This window comes from Lynx canadensis, chromosome A2 (assembly GCF_007474595.2).
Source record: "Lynx canadensis isolate LIC74 chromosome A2, mLynCan4.pri.v2, whole genome shotgun sequence".
NCBI lineage: Eukaryota > Metazoa > Chordata > Mammalia > Carnivora > Felidae > Lynx > Lynx canadensis.
The window spans coordinates 52,498,076-52,514,925 of record NC_044304.2 but is presented as its reverse complement, the minus strand read 5'-3'; the positions used below and the strand labels follow the sequence as shown (position 1 = coordinate 52,514,925).

The 16,850-nt window shown below is 43.9% G+C and overlaps 1 protein-coding gene across 4 annotated transcripts in view; it reads right to left on the bottom strand.

Moving 5' to 3' along the window:
• Positions 1-16,034, bottom strand: part of ATG7 (autophagy related 7) — a 249,548-nt gene extending 233,514 nt beyond the window's left edge. The window contains exon 1 of one of the 4 annotated variants that reach the window (XM_030307412.1): positions 15,975-16,034. The gene's annotated coding sequence lies outside the window, so the exon portion shown is untranslated. Of the gene's footprint in view, positions 1-2,796; positions 3,059-15,974 lie in introns of those variants that run through there. The other 3 variants (XM_030307414.2, XM_030307415.2, XM_030307413.1) reach the window with 3 other exon arrangements.
• Between the last annotated feature and the right edge of the window lie 816 nt (positions 16,035-16,850).

The window sequence follows — 16,850 nt, the reverse complement described above, 5'->3', positions numbered from 1 at the left end:
TCCTTTCTTGATCAAGTCGGTCTGACTGGTGTACAAGTGCTACTACTCCTTCTTCGACATAATCATAGTCTCAGAAATTTGTGCCCTCCTGTGTGATCCTGGAGAACTTCACAAGTAAAAAACCCAGGCCCAGCTGGTCAGAAACACAAAGCCCTGTCACAGCTTTGAATGAAAGCACTTGAGCACCCCCCACCTGAGGAGAACAAAGAAGTTTCTGGCCCACCTAACCACAGTACCCGAATTTTTTTTTTGACATCTCATCTTTTATCTTTTAAATGCATGGAAACTTTGCATCTTACTCTACTATATATGTATTTTAATATTTCCCCTCCTAAAATTTCCCCTCCTGAAATCTCCCTCCCCCAGCAATCAGGCATGCACACACTATAACTCCCCTACCCCTGCACACACTCTCAGGGATACACCTCCTCCAGCACAACACTAGAGAACTTGATATTTCCGAAAAGCAGAAGTGGGGGAGGTCTCTTCATGTTCCATCCTGTCCATCACTGTCCATCCCTGACAGAGCAATATTTATACAGCAGAAGGTATGAAGAGTCACACTATGACTATCATTCACATCTACTGCCTGAGTTTTGAGCCAAGATTATTACCTAGCTTTCAGTTTTCCCAACTTGGCTGATTTTGGAATTAAGAGAAATATATATAATTTGTAGTTAAGTTTTGGGGGAGTCAGAAGTTATACATGGATTTGAGGGAGTCAAAAGTTGGCATGGATAGGGATCAGCACCCTGTTCCTCAAGTTGTTCAAGGGCCAACTGTATAAGTGAGTTTAAAGCCAGGACTTACCATCAACTGATGAATGGATAAAGAAGATGTGGTTTATATATACAATGGAATACTACTTGGCAATGAGAAAAAATGAAATGTGGCCATTGCAGCAACGTGGATGGAACTGGAGGGTGTTATGCTAAGTGAAGTCAGTCAGTCAGAGAAAGATAGATACCTTATGTTTTCACTCATATGTGGATCTTGAGAACCTTAACAGAAGACCATGGGGGAAAGGAAGAGGAAAAAAAAGTTACAGAGAGGGAGGAAGGCAAACCAAAGGAGACTCTTAAATACAGAGAACAAACTGAGGGGAAGGGGAGATGGGGGAAGGAGAGAGGGGAAAGTGGGTGATGGGCATTGAGGAGGGCACTTGTTGGGATGAGCAATGGGTGTTGTAGGGAAGCCAATTTGACAATAAATTTAAATAAATAAATAAATAAATAAATAAATAAATAAATAAATAAGGCAGGCAGGCAGTCAGGCAAGCAAGCCAGGACTTGGATGTGCTCGCTTTAGCAACACGTATACTAAAGCCAGGACTTGGATTTCTCAGAGACGTCTCAAGTTTGACAAATCCAAACTAAACATTTCTTTTTGCAAAATTCTGCCCGTTTTCCTGCATGTCCTAGTTTACATAATAGTACCACCTACATCCAAGGTCGAAACCTCAAAGTCATCTTCAATTTTCCTCTCTCTCACATTCAATAAATCACTAATTGCTAGAGGTTCAACCTTAAACGGGCCGCCGGAATGAGATGAAGATGACAGCGACAGCTACTCAGCATTAACCGGGACCAGGCACCACAGCAGGGTGTGCACCTGAATTTACTCCTCCAGAAAGCCCTAGGAAGTGACAGTGCCAATTTTAAAGAGGAAGAAACTGAGGTTGAGAGAGGTAAGAAGTCCACAGAAGGACATACAGGTAGGAAAGTGGAAGAGGGAAGAGGACAAGGACCCAAAGTCCATATTCCAAACATGTGATTTCGTGCTTCCTGTCCAAGTCAGCTTCTCTTCTCTCCGTCCTCCCCACCACACATCAGGCCCACCATCTCACACCTTGGCTCCTGCAGTAACATGCTCACAGGTCACTGCCTTCTGTCCCTGTCTTCTCCAAACAAGTTGTCACGTTGCCACCAGATCTGATCTGTGCAGGGGGCTCCCTTGTTTAAATTTTTTTTTTTTTCAACGTTTATTTATTTTTGGGACAGAGAGAGACAGAGCATGAACGGGGGAGGGGCAGAGAGAGAGGGAGACACAGAATCGGAAACAGGCTCCAGGCTCCGAGCCATCAGCCCAGAGCCCGACGCGGGGCTCGAACTCACGGACCGCGAGATCGTGGCCTGGCTGAAGTCGGACGCTTAACCGACTGCGCCACCCAGGCGCCCCGGGGCTCCCTTGTTTAAACAAACAAAATCTTACTGGCTTTACTCCACAGAGAGTTTCCCAGTCTTTCACCTTTCCCTAGGAGACCTCACCCCCTCTCTACCAGGGAAATTCCTCTCATCTACTAAGACTCTTGATGAAGCTCTCATTAATGCCCACAGTCAGTGGGCATCAATGGCCCCCTTCTCTGTAATGACAGATGAAAACTTCCATTACAGGATTTGCCATCATGAATCATACTTACTTTTTTGATCATACCTTTTAAAAAACTTTTTAAATAACAGCAGCAGTAGTAACTGTTCTAATTGAATGTTTATTCTGTGCCAAGCACTAAACATTCTACATATTATCTGATGACAACCCCAAAGTGGTTGCATTGTGCCTACTTTACAGAACAGAAATGGAGACACTGAAATATCAAGTCACTTGCCCAAAGTCACTCAGTTAGGGAGTAGAAGAGCTGAGATTATAACCCAGGTTGACTGGCAGCAAAGCCCCAACTCTCATCACTATAGTGTATCGCCTTGAAAGAAGACACCCCTTTTCAGAGCCTGAATATTACCCATCAGCCCCACATATGCTAAAAACAATAACCATTTTGAAAAACATTTACATACTAACCTCCTCTCCAACAGGGTCAGAAGAAAAAGGTCATGGCCAGAGTAATCGTCCAATATGGAAGGAAATCAACACAGTGCAGACAGTGGTACAAATGGATCTCTGAGATCCTCCACGGGATGGGTCATCAGGTCCCTAAATGCTTTAGTCATCCACAACTTACTCTTAAAGGTTAACAGGAACTCACCATCATCTTGATGACCTACTGAGGTCATCAAGATGGAATTTTACCAGCACCAGAAACAAAAGAGAAAACTCTTCTGTACAGCACTTCAGTAGCTGAGAAAAAGTGATTCAGGAAGACCACTTAGAAGATAACCGACAGGCATACTAAGACAGTAACCTACATAAAAGGCACATCCTTCAAACATTTTCTGACTTATTTGATCTTTGAGAAATTTCAAACAGAACCCAAGAGCCTATTTCACAAGAGGATGTGGTTGGTATTCAGCTGCTGAACTCCTGCTTGACAGGCTCAGAAAACAGAAGGGTCCTATGCAGCAGCAGCAGCAACACGTGATGGGGAATTTGCTGGAAACATCTAAATATGATATGCAAGTATAAATGTATCACTTAGGAACCTATACATCTATGTCATACTGCTATCTTCCTTAAGCTGGAAGGGAAGATTTAAGAGGAAATGATCAGAATAGAAATCTGGAGGGAGCAGTAAGTTACAGGTGCAAAGTCATTTATGTGTAACTAACCTATATCCAAACATCACCTGCTTCATGAAAATTAAGGCTTGCCTATATATCCCAAGGTCAGAATTCTAGCTTCTGCTTAGCTTAGAAAGTTAAAATATGACTTTCATCATACCTCAACACTACATACGGACATATTCCAGGAAAGAAACTGACAGAGGCATCAATATAAGTGTGGGTTAACTTTATTTCAGACTATTTCTATCATATCCGGGATGTGAAACCCAGGAGTTACACAAGATGGGATTGTGTCACTTCCACTGAAAGAGGAAAGGATTTGATGAAGATTCAATGCTGTAATGGAAAAGAATCCCAGCAGTAACCAAAACATCCAGCCAAGGTTAAACTGAAATCGCAGATGGGTGGTTAAGCAATACAAACCCTTTTGGGGCTGTGTCTACCACCCAAAAGTGGTGCAAACTTTAGGCTTTTATGAAAATAAAACTAAGTCACACTCAGCAAATTACATAAGGACAAGCTCAAAAAATACCACTGTCTGAATATTTACCAAAAGTTTCTGTCCAAATGGTCCTAAACCTTGGGTAGTGCTATTCTTCAAAGTCAAATCCCCACAGGAAATGGGTAATAGTGCTTGCCTCCCAAGAAAGAAGCTATGGAGTTGGGAGACAGGGGTGTGGAGAGAGTTATTTTAAACTGTCTGGCCCTATTCCCTTTGAATTTTGTGTTCAGACTTCAATGAATTTTGTGTTCAAAATACAATGAATTTTGTGTATGTAGAACAACAATACAGAAATAAATACAATAATTAAAGAAAAAAGTCCTAACCCAATGGCAAGATGGGGAATGAAGGAGACATAAGACTACCAGCACAACTGCTTTGGTCCCAGGAAATAACACCTGAGAGATCTCTGATGCAACAATCATGTCTTATTCATCTTTCTTCAGCACTTACCACACTGCCTAGAATATATTAGGAGCTCAGTAAATGTTGACATGAAATATTAGTTCCCTTCCCCTCAAAAAGGGCCACTACATGGAGGCAATAATGAGACAAATTACAGCAGACTTTACAAATTACTAATAGCCTGAATTGTCCAAATAAGAAACAGATTGGCCGGAGAGATAATGAATTTTCCATTAGTGGAAGTGTTCAAGCATATATTAAGATGATTATTTGCCAAGTCATATTGTACAAAGGTTTACTGTATCAGGCAGTCAGACGAGCCCACGGTTTGGCAGGCTTTTTCTGACAAGGGCCAGACAGTAAATATTTTAGTCATTTCATGCCAAAACAGTTTCTGTCATAGTTTCTTCTTCTTTTTTACAACTCTTGAAAAATGTACAAACAATCCTTAGCTTATGGACTATGCGCACACACACACACACACACACAAACACACACACACAAGGTGTGGGTCAGGATCTGACCTGCAGGCTGTAGTTTGCAGACCCTCAGACTAGATGATCTTCCAAATCTGTTATGTGGATGAAGCAGGTTGCAAGGTTACAGTTGCTGGTCCATGAGAGAAACCTTGTGATGCTGCAAATACATCTTTATGAACTGGAAAACGTAGTCTATATGAACACTTACACACGCATATATCAGCATCAGTAAGCTACCGTGAAGTTCAGTTAACATTTACTGAAGCTCATAATATGCAAGGAGATGGCATTAGTGGCAATGCACATGCAAAATAGGCATGTTACCACACCTCTGATGGTTTCCTTCCTACTTTTTCCTTGACCCCTGATACTGCCTCCCAACTTTTCCGGGGCCACCCTGGTGGCCCCGCCACTCTTCACCTCTGACTTGATGCTGAAGAAACATCCAGCTGCTTGGTGCCCCTCTAACACACCTGTTGTCCTGCCTCCACAACCCTGAACAAACAGCTCCCTGTGTCTGATAGGCATCCCTGCTCCTGTGACTGGCACTTTTCAAAATCCAGCTCATAGGTTATTTGCTCCATAAAGCCTTCCCAGAGCTCCCTTTCACTCTCTTTACCCATTGCTTTCTCTTCTCCCTTGGCTTTGGTTAACCACTTCTGTCTCTAAACTACCTCTACATTTAGTATTACTGTTCAGCTCTTTGCTGATCTGTCTACCTCCATCAACCTGATTGTAAATTCTACAGATACAGATCCTGGCTCATATCCCTCTCAATACACCATAATCACTTGCAGAACGGCTCCCAAATGTTACTAAGATGAGTTCTAGAAACCTTTTATGGGTACCTTCCCATAAAAGAAGCAAGAGAAAGAAATAACCCAGGCTTCTATGACTGGAAAGACAAACTCCAAGCTTATTACAATGGAATATGGAGATTAGAGCAAGCAATCATGAAGAACACTTGGAAATATGCCATATGACTTAGAAATAAATCTGTTATCGTTTTTTAGGACTAAGATCTTAGTGGATAAGAGATATGCATGTACAAATCAACTGAAATGAAATCTCACCCAACCAAGTATAAAGTTAGTATAGATCTTTCTTCCTGAAAGTATTGCCATCGGTACAGAAGTCAAAGGCCTACATCCACAGTCTCAAAGTATCTCTCCACCAAAACAAAAACAAAAACAAAAACAAAAACAAAAAAACAACTATTAATTTCAAAGGAGAGAAAAAGTAACTCTACAGTGACAAAATCTGGCAGACACCATCTTAATGCAGGGATTGAAGTCAACACCAGCAGCAATGGGACACAGATACATATGCTATCTGATAGAATGCAGTGAAAAGCACAAACATCCATACCACTCCTCTGAAAGCAAATGACGTGGGTCTCATTGAGAAGAAACGTTAGGTAAACCCAAACTGGAAAACATTGTACAAAATGACTGAGACTGGCTTACAATCTTCAAAAGTGTCAAGATCTTGGGGCACCTGGGTGGCTCAGTCGGTTAAGCGTTCGACTTCGGCTCAGATCATGATCTCTTGGTTCATGAGTTTGAGCCCATGATGGACTCTGTGCTGACAGCTCAGAACCTGGAGCCTGCTTCGGATTCTGTGTCTCCCTCTCTCTGTCTCTCTCTCTGTCCCTTCCCTGCTCACATTCTGTCTCTCTCTCTCTCAAAAATAAATAAACATTAAAAAAAAAAAAAGTGTCAAGGTCAAGGGAAGACTAGGGAATTGTTCCAGAGTAAAAGAGAAAGACACAATGACCGGGGGCAACATGTGATGCTGGCTTGACACTCTGCTTTCATAAAGGGTGCTACTGGGACAAAATCTGCCTGGAATCTCTGGAGAAGGGTATATGAGAGGTCTGTCTTATTCTTGTAAGGTTTCTGCAAATTTGAAACTGTTCCAAAATAAAATATGAAGACAATTTTAGCGCCTGCACACACCCAGCCTATGCTATACTGAACAGGCAAAACCAATTACGTGAAAGAAGTTAGAATAGTAATTACAGGGTGGGGTGGGGCTACTGACTGGAAAGGGGCAGTAAGAAGCCTCCTGGAGAGCTGGAAACATTCCATTTTCCTTGAGCTGGGAGGTGGTTTCAGAGCACATACACATGCAAAAATACATGAGCTATATATTTACGATTAATGTACTTTACCATATGCAGACTATACCTGAACAAAAAAAGTAAAACCGAAAGCCCTATATTCAAGCTATAATGATCCTACACAGAACCTTCCTGTATTCACTTAATAGTTAACAGATGACCTATTTAAAATCTAGCTTTGGTGAAAAGAAACTCATTGCTCTAAATAAGTATAAAAGAAATATCATTTCCATAAATTTTTCTGGCATTTGTTATTAAAGATACTGAAGACGGAAGTATTTTGGCTTTACTGCTTATGTAATTAATTGGACCGGGAATGCTCCCTGGTGAGTCTGTCCAACTGGTCTCCCTCCAAGGGAGGGTAGGCAATAGGATTGGATGCAGCAGATATTACAGGGTAGGATTTCTGGAAATGAAGAAGTCAACTGGTAGAAAATGAACAAAAATCACAGTGATGAAACAAACAAACCTGTCTTCAGGGAAACTAAACCCTTGGAGGGACAGCAGAGAAACAGACTAGCCTAACTGTTCTAATAAAAATGCCTTGCTCTGACTTTTCCCTGTATGTTGTTGGGGTTTTGTTTTTTTTGTTTGTTTGTTTGTTGTTTGGGGAGGGCAGGGGAACTTCCAGTCGTTCAGAGAAAGGATGCTAATGTGACAGTGGGGAGCCCGGTCTTCAGAGAGACCCAAGCATGAGTGCCCAATTCCACCTCTCACTGGCTGAGGAGCCTTGGGCGGGTAACTTCATTCCCTGTGCCTTGATTTCCTCATCTGTAAAATAAGGATAATTCCAGCCAACCCGTGAGGTTGTTGGGAGAGCTAAATGAGAAAGGGCGTGATGTGCCTGTTCAGGGGCCTGGCGCAGTCAGCCTAAGTGGCAGTGCCCTCAGATTGTCAACACATGCCCCGTACCTTACATTAGCCAACGCTGCCTGCCTAATGCAGCTGCCCTTCTCTGTGCTCACTGTGAAAACTTTCTCCATCTCAAAAGTGCCTTGTGTAAGCCTCACCTCCCTCAAAGGAGCACTGCAGTCACAGCAGAGGTTTAATTAAAATGAAACGGATGGTCTCCTGCTATAGGTCATCAAGGGCAAGTCCAGAGGAACAAGTGCTAAGGGTTAGGAGCACTTTGTGTTCAATTTCTCGCAGGCCACGTGGGGCCATTCACTTAGCAGAAGCACCAGAACAACCGCAATTTGGCCCTGAAGTGCCGTCTCTGGGCCAAAATGGAGCACATAGAGCAGACTTCTGTTCTCATTTTCCCAGCTGCGGGGCTGTGAGCTCTGGCAGTCATTAAAATAAGCACCAAACCACATGGCCAAGTCCTGCTGACAAACAGAGTATGTAAGCTGATGGGTTAAAAAAAAAAAAAAAAAAAAAAAAAGGGGGAGATGGCCAGGAGTGGGGAGGGGGCCTCTTTGGCCTACGAAGCCAATGCACATTTTGCCGGCTAATGACGTCCTGCAACTTCACGAGTTTTGGAAATAATGTGCAAGGCTGCCAAACAGGCCCTCCCTTCCAAAAGGAGGGGGGCAAAGTTCCAAACTTCGAAGACAGATTAGGCTTTACTGGAAGATGAAAACTCAGGACTCCGACAGGGGAACCAGCTGGGTTCGGAAGTCTCAATTCCCTTTAAAAATCGCATTACAGTCAAGATGCCCCTGGGCCAAACTGAGGTCTCCACAAGACACCGAGTCATCGAAAGTGGCTTTTTTGTGTGTGTGACTGTACTGATAGGTGGCCGCAGCTGATCACATAAGCAGGCAGGATAGCTGCTATTATGGACGGGTTGTCTCCCTCACCTCCATGCATGCCACCTTGGTCAATGAGAGAACTGGCAGTCACCTCCACTGTCTTCAAACTGTAACCTTCATTCTCACTGGTTACTCCTGGGAGTTTTTCCTTTGTTTTCCTTCTGCTATGATAACCTTAACCTTCACATACAACGTGCTGTTGTTCAGCCTGTTTTTGAGAATGGACGCACTGGATACCAGTGTTGTGGGGCGTGGCAAGCCCACGAGGGAGGGATAGTAAAAGCTGAGAGAGCCTGTGAGAGAGGAGAAAGACAACACAAGGAACATGGAAACAGCATGCCTGCTTCAGAGTCCTTTTTGTTAACTGCACCAATCAACAGTGTCATGTTGCTTCATTCTATATACAAGGGACAGCCACCTGGATTCACCAGGATCACTAGAGAGGCCTCATGTCAACCAACAGGTAAAATCTGGCATGGTTTCCTAAAAGCTGGCTGAGTTATGGAGTCTAGCTTCTGAGTAACAGAGGCTCTGTGGTTTCATTTCTGGTGATATCTAAGAAGTCCTGGAAAAGGAAGAGGTGCTGAAAAATTGGGCCAACCCAACACATGTTACCAGATTTCCAAAATATCTGATTTCCAAAGATAAGAATAAGGATGGATTCTACAGCCTAGTGGACAGAGGTTTTGCTCAGGAAAGGTGGCATGTGGGCCATTCCAGACCACATGTCACTTCTGTGCAATTAGAAAACTATACCCCCTCCTGGAGACATTTTACTTCCTTTCCTTAGAAAATTGTTGTAATACATTGATTAGGTTGACCCAAGACATTTTACCTTTGTCTGCCAGAAAATTGTCACTACAAAAGTAAATTCATGATGCCTATGATCCAAACAAAAACCCCCTCAGATGTGGCCTCTTGGGCAGCGCACAACCTGCACAACTGTATATGGCAGTCTTGAGTATTAATCCTAAGAGGCCACTATGGTTTAAGAAGGAGTCGTGAGAGTAACTGCTTTTCTTCCTTGATCAAAGAAGAACCAGATATAGGATATAGGATATCTGGACCTAGGAAGGCCTCTGAAAAGACCACTCCAAATATCCTGGTAGACAAGATGAAGCTGTCATAATTGGATTCCAACATAATCAGAGAGACTACAAACTGGTAAAATAATCTTATCTGAAGAATGCTGGTTACGATATGAACTGGTGTTAATAAGAAAGGAACTAATAGGGGCATCTGGGTGGCTCAGTTGGTTAAACATCCAACTCTTGATCTCTGCTCAGGAAATGATCTCATGGTTTGTGAGATCGAGCCCTGCATTGGGCTCTGTGCCGACAGCATGGAGCCTGCTTGGGATTCCCTCCCAAAAATAAATCTTAATAATAAGTAGTATAATAAATACAATTATATGTATAAACAAAAATATACATATATATAAAAGAAAGGGGCTAACTGTGATAAGTCATTGGTTCAGTCTTTGGTCCTAATCTATTTATTTTTATTTATCTACATGAATGAATATTCATCAATATTTACTAAGTGTTTGATGTGTGCTGAACATTGTGTTAGGGGCTTAGAGCAGGGAAAAAGACACATAAACCACATAAACAAATATATTCAAAAAGGTATACTTACTACATTTACCAGTGACTTTGATGATTGATATAGGTTTGCTTATCAATTCTATACATGACACGAAGCAGGAAGGAATAGGCAATATGATGGATAACAAAACTTCACAATACAAAAGATTCTGACCATCTGGAATAACAGGCCTATTTTAACAAGACTAAAAATTTCAGAGATAAATACAGGGTCTTAAATCTCAGTCCAAAAAAACAGCTGGACAACAGTGCAGGCACTGAAGGCAGTATGATAATGGAAGGACACAGCTTCATGAGCCAGAGAGACTGGAGTTAAAATCCCACCTCTGAGGGGTGTGTGGGTGGCTCAGTCCATGAAGCATCCAACTCAGGTCATGATCTCACAGTTTGTGGGGTCAAGCCCCGTGTACGGCTCTGTGCTGACATCTTGGAGCCTGGAGCCTGCTTCAGATTCTGTGTCTCCCTCTCTCTCTCTCAAAAAATGAATAAACATTAAAAAAATAAAAATAAATAAAAATTAAAAAAAACCGACATCTGCTACATCTAGCCACACAACCTCGGGCAAGTCATTTAACTTTTCTGAGCCTTCTTCCCCACCTGTAAGATGGGACACTACCTGCTGTAGAATTATTGTGAGGATTCGATTAGAAAATGCATGTACCTGAGGGGCACCTGGGTGGCTCAGTCAGTTAAGCATCTGACTTTGGCTCAGGTCATGATGTTGTGGTCCATGAATTTGAGCCCCACATCGGGCTCTGGCTGACAGCTCAGCATATTGTGCCTCCCTCTATCTCTGCCCCTCCCTCACTTGTGCACGAGCTCTCTCTCTCTCTCAGAATAATAAACACTTAAAAATTTAAAAAAAAGAAAATGCATGTATCTGATACAGAAGTCATTCAAAAATAGGACTGACGTTATCAACAAAACATGTGTGAAAGACATGGGGATTTCCATTTAGTTATCCCTTCAACAAACATTATGTTATGTACAGTTCCCGTGCTGTATTTCAGCACTCAATGGCAAAAGAGACTAAGGTCTCTGCCTTTCAGGACCTAAGTTTTGAGGGTTATACATACCAGGAATGACAGTATAGCAATCTGTGGATAAAACAAGTACCATATGGTATAGTATAAGTGTTTGTACAGGGTGTTATGGGAGGACGGAGGGGTATCTAAATTGGACTGAAGAAGCAGGGATTTGTATTTTAGCAAAGATCTGTATTTTAGGAATGATACTCCAGTACCAGTGAGCACCAGACAGGACAAGCAGCTCAGTGGTTGTGCAGGAATACAGGCAAGAAGCAAGAAGAGCCTAAAGTAATGGGAGAAGGTAATGGGAGAAGCAATGGAGGAGAAAATGTGTCAGGAGACATCAAGGAAGGAGAATCTGTAGAACTCTGATGACTGCCTGGGATGGGAGAAGAGGGAAAAGGCCAAGACAACTGCAGTGCTCTGATGTGAATGACTAAATGGAAGAAGGGGAATGAGTCAGAGGAAAGGATGTAGAAAGAAGGGCAGCTTTGGAGGGAAGCTGATGAGATTAATTTTGGGCTCACTGAGTCTGAGGCCTGGCCTGCAGGAGAGATCTCAGCTCAACATACAAAATAGGGGTCCTTGGCACATAAGTGGGAGTTGAAGTTGTGGGTGAGAAGAGCACAGAGTATAAGGCAGAACCTTGGAGAAAACTAGCATTTAATGAACAAAAGGAGGGGGGTTGACCCACAATGGAAGCTGAGGGGGAAATGGCCAGACAGATAACACAAAGGAATATCAGCAATATGAAATGTGCTCAGAATTCAAAAGGTAAGGGAAAACTTTCAGGGGTTCGGGCAACGTGAAGGTCTGAAGACGAGGAAGGGCAATTTTGGAGGACAGGTGGGACAGAAGAAGGATTTTAGCAAATGATGACTTCAGGAAGTCAACAAACGTGGATGGGAAGAGATGATGTGATGTGATGTGATGTGATGTGATGTGATGTGATGTGATGTGATGTGATGTGATGTGATGTGAAGGTGTTTCGTCTTTTCCAGATATTTAAATGAGAAGAGATGGTTAAACAGGAAAGAAACAGAACAATGGAACCTCAGCACAAGTAAAAGAATCAGCCTTAAACACATTTCTTTCACAGAGGTGAAGTGATACAGTCAGCTGGAGACAAGTCAGTAAGTGACAGAAGCTGAGGAGCCTTCATTGATGGCTGCAACTTAGTGAAGTCAAAGTCCAGGTTAGGAGGCTGGGAGAGGAATGGAAATCTGAAAGACAAGGAGAAGATGGGCAAGAGAGCTGTCCAAACACAAGGGGGAGTGTCAAGCAGTGCTGGGAGCCCACAGCATGACAGTGTCAAGGGCAGGTGTGTCTACAACAAAGACAGGGGGCCTCAGGTCTCCACAAAAAAAGTACAGTCCTGCTCCCTCTGGTCAGACTCCTAGAGAAAAGAGGCCTTCCTTTCTATACTACACACTCAAGGAGAGACTGTCAAACAGGAACAAGTTCAAAGGAAAGTAATCACAACAAAGAAGGTGAGAAAAGCCCAAAGGTGATCATGGTTGGGGTGGTGGGGTGGGGGGTTGCAGAGGCTGGAATGAGACTGAGCTGTTACCCAGTCTGCCAATTCCACAGAGATGCATACTCCCTACTGGGTAACAAAGCAGCATCTAATTATTCTTCCTTGAATACACAACCAGGCCTTACTTATACTGGAGATAGGTAGAAGGATCAGGAAACAAAAAAAGGAGGAGGAAGGCAGTCCTGAACTTCATTTCCCAAAGGTAAAAGTGGATAAAACAGGCCATTTGGATTTCCAAATAAAACCTCCGAGGAAGTGAGGGATAACCAATCAAGGGCCACTAATCAAAAGAATTTTCTTACTTATGTCCACACACAGGATCCATCCCTCAGCACCCTGTGTCCCAATTCACCTTCCTCCTCTCCCCAGGTGGTGTTATCCAGCTACCAGTCCAGCACCTCCTTTACCCCTTAAACCCACCCATCTTTCTCCCTTGGCTTAGCCACTGCCTTGGTTCAGGCCTTCCTCCTCCACTACCTGGACCACAGAACAGTGCCCTGACTGGTCTTCCTGCTGGGTCTGCCCTGTCCAGTGTAGTCACCATGGGAGAGCCTGAGTAATTTAAAACAGAAGAGAGCAGGGGAGCCTGGGTGTCTCAGTCGGTTGAGTCCGACTTCAGCTCAGGTCATGATCTCACAGCTCATGGGTTCGAGCCCCGCGTCGGGCTCTGTGCTGACAGCTCAGAGCCTGGAGTCCGCTTCGGATTCTGTGTCTCCCCCCTCTCTCGGCCCCTCCCCTGCTGGCTCTCTGTCTCTCTGTCTCTCAAAAATAAATAAATATTTAAAAAATTTAAAATAGATGAGAGCACATCACACCCCTTCTTCAACTTTCACTGCAACTCTCTGACACCACACTTTCAAAATAAAGTGCAAACTTCTTTGCACGGTAATATTAACTGCTACTATTGATCATTTACCATCTAGCAAGTGGGTAACATATACTATTCAATCCTCACAGCAACCCTGGGAGGATGGCTTACAGATAAGGAAACTGAAGTTTAGAAAGGGAGTGACCAGCCCCAGGTAGCAAAACTAGTTCAATGGCAAAGCCAGCATGTAACTTACAGTCCAAATTCTGTGCTCCTAATTATATATCATATATTAGATTATACAACCTTATATTGCCCGCAAGGTCCTTTGTGATCTGCCTCCTGCTTACCTTTCCACAGTCACTTCTTAGCCGAGGTGAACGATGCAAGTTACCTACAGCCCTCCCCACTCCCAATGTCTGCAATGTCATCCCACCTCCCATGCCTCTTCACCTGACTAATCTTGCTCATCCTTCAGGCCTTGAGTAAAGCGATGCCTCCTCACAGAAAACTTCTCTGATGCCTCAGCCTGACTTGTGATCACCCTAAGTCCTCCTCTGGCAAATCTCTACAATAGCTGCATTCCACAGTGCTGTTGTCTATGTCCTTGACTTAAAAAATAATTAATTCCTCGAGGACAGGGATGGGCATCTTGAACAAGAGCCCGGTACACGACTCCTTTAAGAATTTCACAATCTTGTCACATGAGGGGCAGGGAGGAGTTGGCCAAGAAAAATGGGAGGGCGAAGGGGAGATCTTTTTTTTTTTAAATTTTTTTTTTTCAACGTTTATTTATTTTTGGGACAGAGAGAGACAGAGCATGAACGGGGGAGGGGCAGAGAGAGAGGGAGACACAGAATCGGAAACAGGCTCCAGGCTCTGAGCCACCAGCCCAGAGCCCGACGCGGGGCCCGAACCCACGGCCCACGAGATCGTGACCTGGCTGAAGTCGGACGCTTAACCGACTGCGCCACCCAGGCGCCCCTGAACAGGATACTAACAGGATCTGAAACACCTACCGCCCACTAAAAGCTCTGTATTATTGGCAATCACCACAACTGCCACCACCAGGATCAAAAAGTAGGCTCCCTGAAATCTGAAATCGGTCTAATTTTAGCCCCCCCCCATTACCAGTACTTATGGTAATGCCTGGCACATCACAAAATTTTTGGTTGTTATGGAGTTTACTACAGGTAAATATATTAAATGTGCTCAGCCTGGAGAAGAAATGGTGTGAAGAGGAAAACAAACCAGCAGCCTTCAAGGATGTGTGGGCAATAAATTGGAAGGGAGATCCGAAGAGTCTGAAGGAGGGACAATGAGCCGAGATTATGGTATAGACTTAAGTCAGAGTTAGGGGAAATCCAAACAAGAATAACCAGAAATAGTTTTCTGCCACCAAAGAAATTTAACCAGTGGGCAGGGGTGTCACAGAAGAAATGCAAGTATGCAATGGGAAAGGCAGACTGGGACCCAGAGGTCTGAAGGTCTGGAACTGGCAATCACAGATACACCTGGTTTCATTCACAGAATTAAAAAAAAATTTTTTTTAATTAGCGTTGAAAAAAACTGTAGTCGTCAGTGTTTAAAAATCAAGAGATTACACGCGTGCAACACAAAAGTTTTGTTTTCACTTCTCCAATTTCATAAATGTTAGTAAATGTTAGTACTGTGCTTGCTTATAAAACTCAACTCAGTAAAAATATAAGTTTGACTTTTTCTGACATGGAAATTCCTTACACCTACATTTATACTTTACCTGATGGAATAAGCACTAAAGTTTGTAATCCCTGGACCAAATTGAAGAGTCGAAAACCTTAGCTTAGAAAGCCCTGAGAAAGAAGTGACTTCATTTAACACCCTGGCTTCACAAATGACGTTATTATCACTCCCATTTAACAGATGAGGGAAGAGAGGCTCACAAAGAGGTGACATGCCAGAGTCACACAGCAAATCCCAGGCAAAGCCAGGATGAGAACTGGCGTCCTATCTCTGGTGTCCCAACATCGAAGGTTGAGAACCATCCCTGCCAGACGCCAGGAGGGACTGACTTAGAACATCAGGAGGTTTCTAGTCAGAAGACCCCGGGCTGAAACCAGTCCGACGGGACGCGGCAGGAGGAGGGCGAGAGCTGGAGTCAGTGACTCCCTGGAGGAGGGAGGAACCTGAATTCTGCCACGACCCTCGCCCTCACAGCCGAGCTCGCCCCTTCCCGCCAGGCCTCCAAAACCCAGCCCGCAGGACCCCACTACTCCCTCCGCAGCGCGGCTCACTTACCGCCACTCAACTTCCGGCAACCACAGCGTCGGCCGCAGCGCGCGCCCCGATGACGCAATTGTCCCCGCCCCGTCCGCCTGCGGTCAGTGGTGCGCATGCGCACACGGAGGCGCGAGCCAACCTGGTAAATGAGCCCCTAGCACCGGCCTGAGTGGGAGGATCTTGAGTTGCCGGGAAGGCGGAGCATCAGCAGGTGGGCGAGGCCCTCTGATAAGGGCTGAGCTTCGGGTGATAAGCCACTTTATTGGCTATGGGAATGCGTCTATGCCTGTCATGCTTTGAAAAAAACTCCTCCGCTTTCTCTCGATTTCAGAGGATGACAGGAATTACGGTCATTTCCATTTTCCAAGAGAGGCGGCATTAAACGTATCCCAGGTGTCAGTGAGGAGGCAAGTGTGAAGACAGATGAGAATTTTAATAGGTAAAAGCCCGTGAAGGTCGCCAGTGATTAACCTGCTCTTTCTAAACTAGGCATTATTCTCATAGCTCCCCGCTGTCAGTGGGATAAAGGCAGTCATGCCAAATTATTTATTGAGCATATACTGTGTGCCAAGCATTGGTCAGGTACTGAAGACACAATAATGAGTACAAACTTAATGTGACACATAAGGGCATTCGTTCATAAGGAATGAAAGTGACTCTGATGTGGCTCAAAAGACTCAATAGCAACAGTAATGACTACTATTAACTACTATGTTTCCAGGCTGTCATATCTTCTAATCGCCACAAAGGCCCTGAAACGTATCATATTCTCCCCCATCTTACACATGAACAGAGACTAGGAAAAGTTAAGTGTCTTGCTGAAGGTTAAAGAGCTTTGGGGATAGGATTCTAATGCAAGTGTGTTTGACTCTGCCAAATAAGAAAACAAATCCA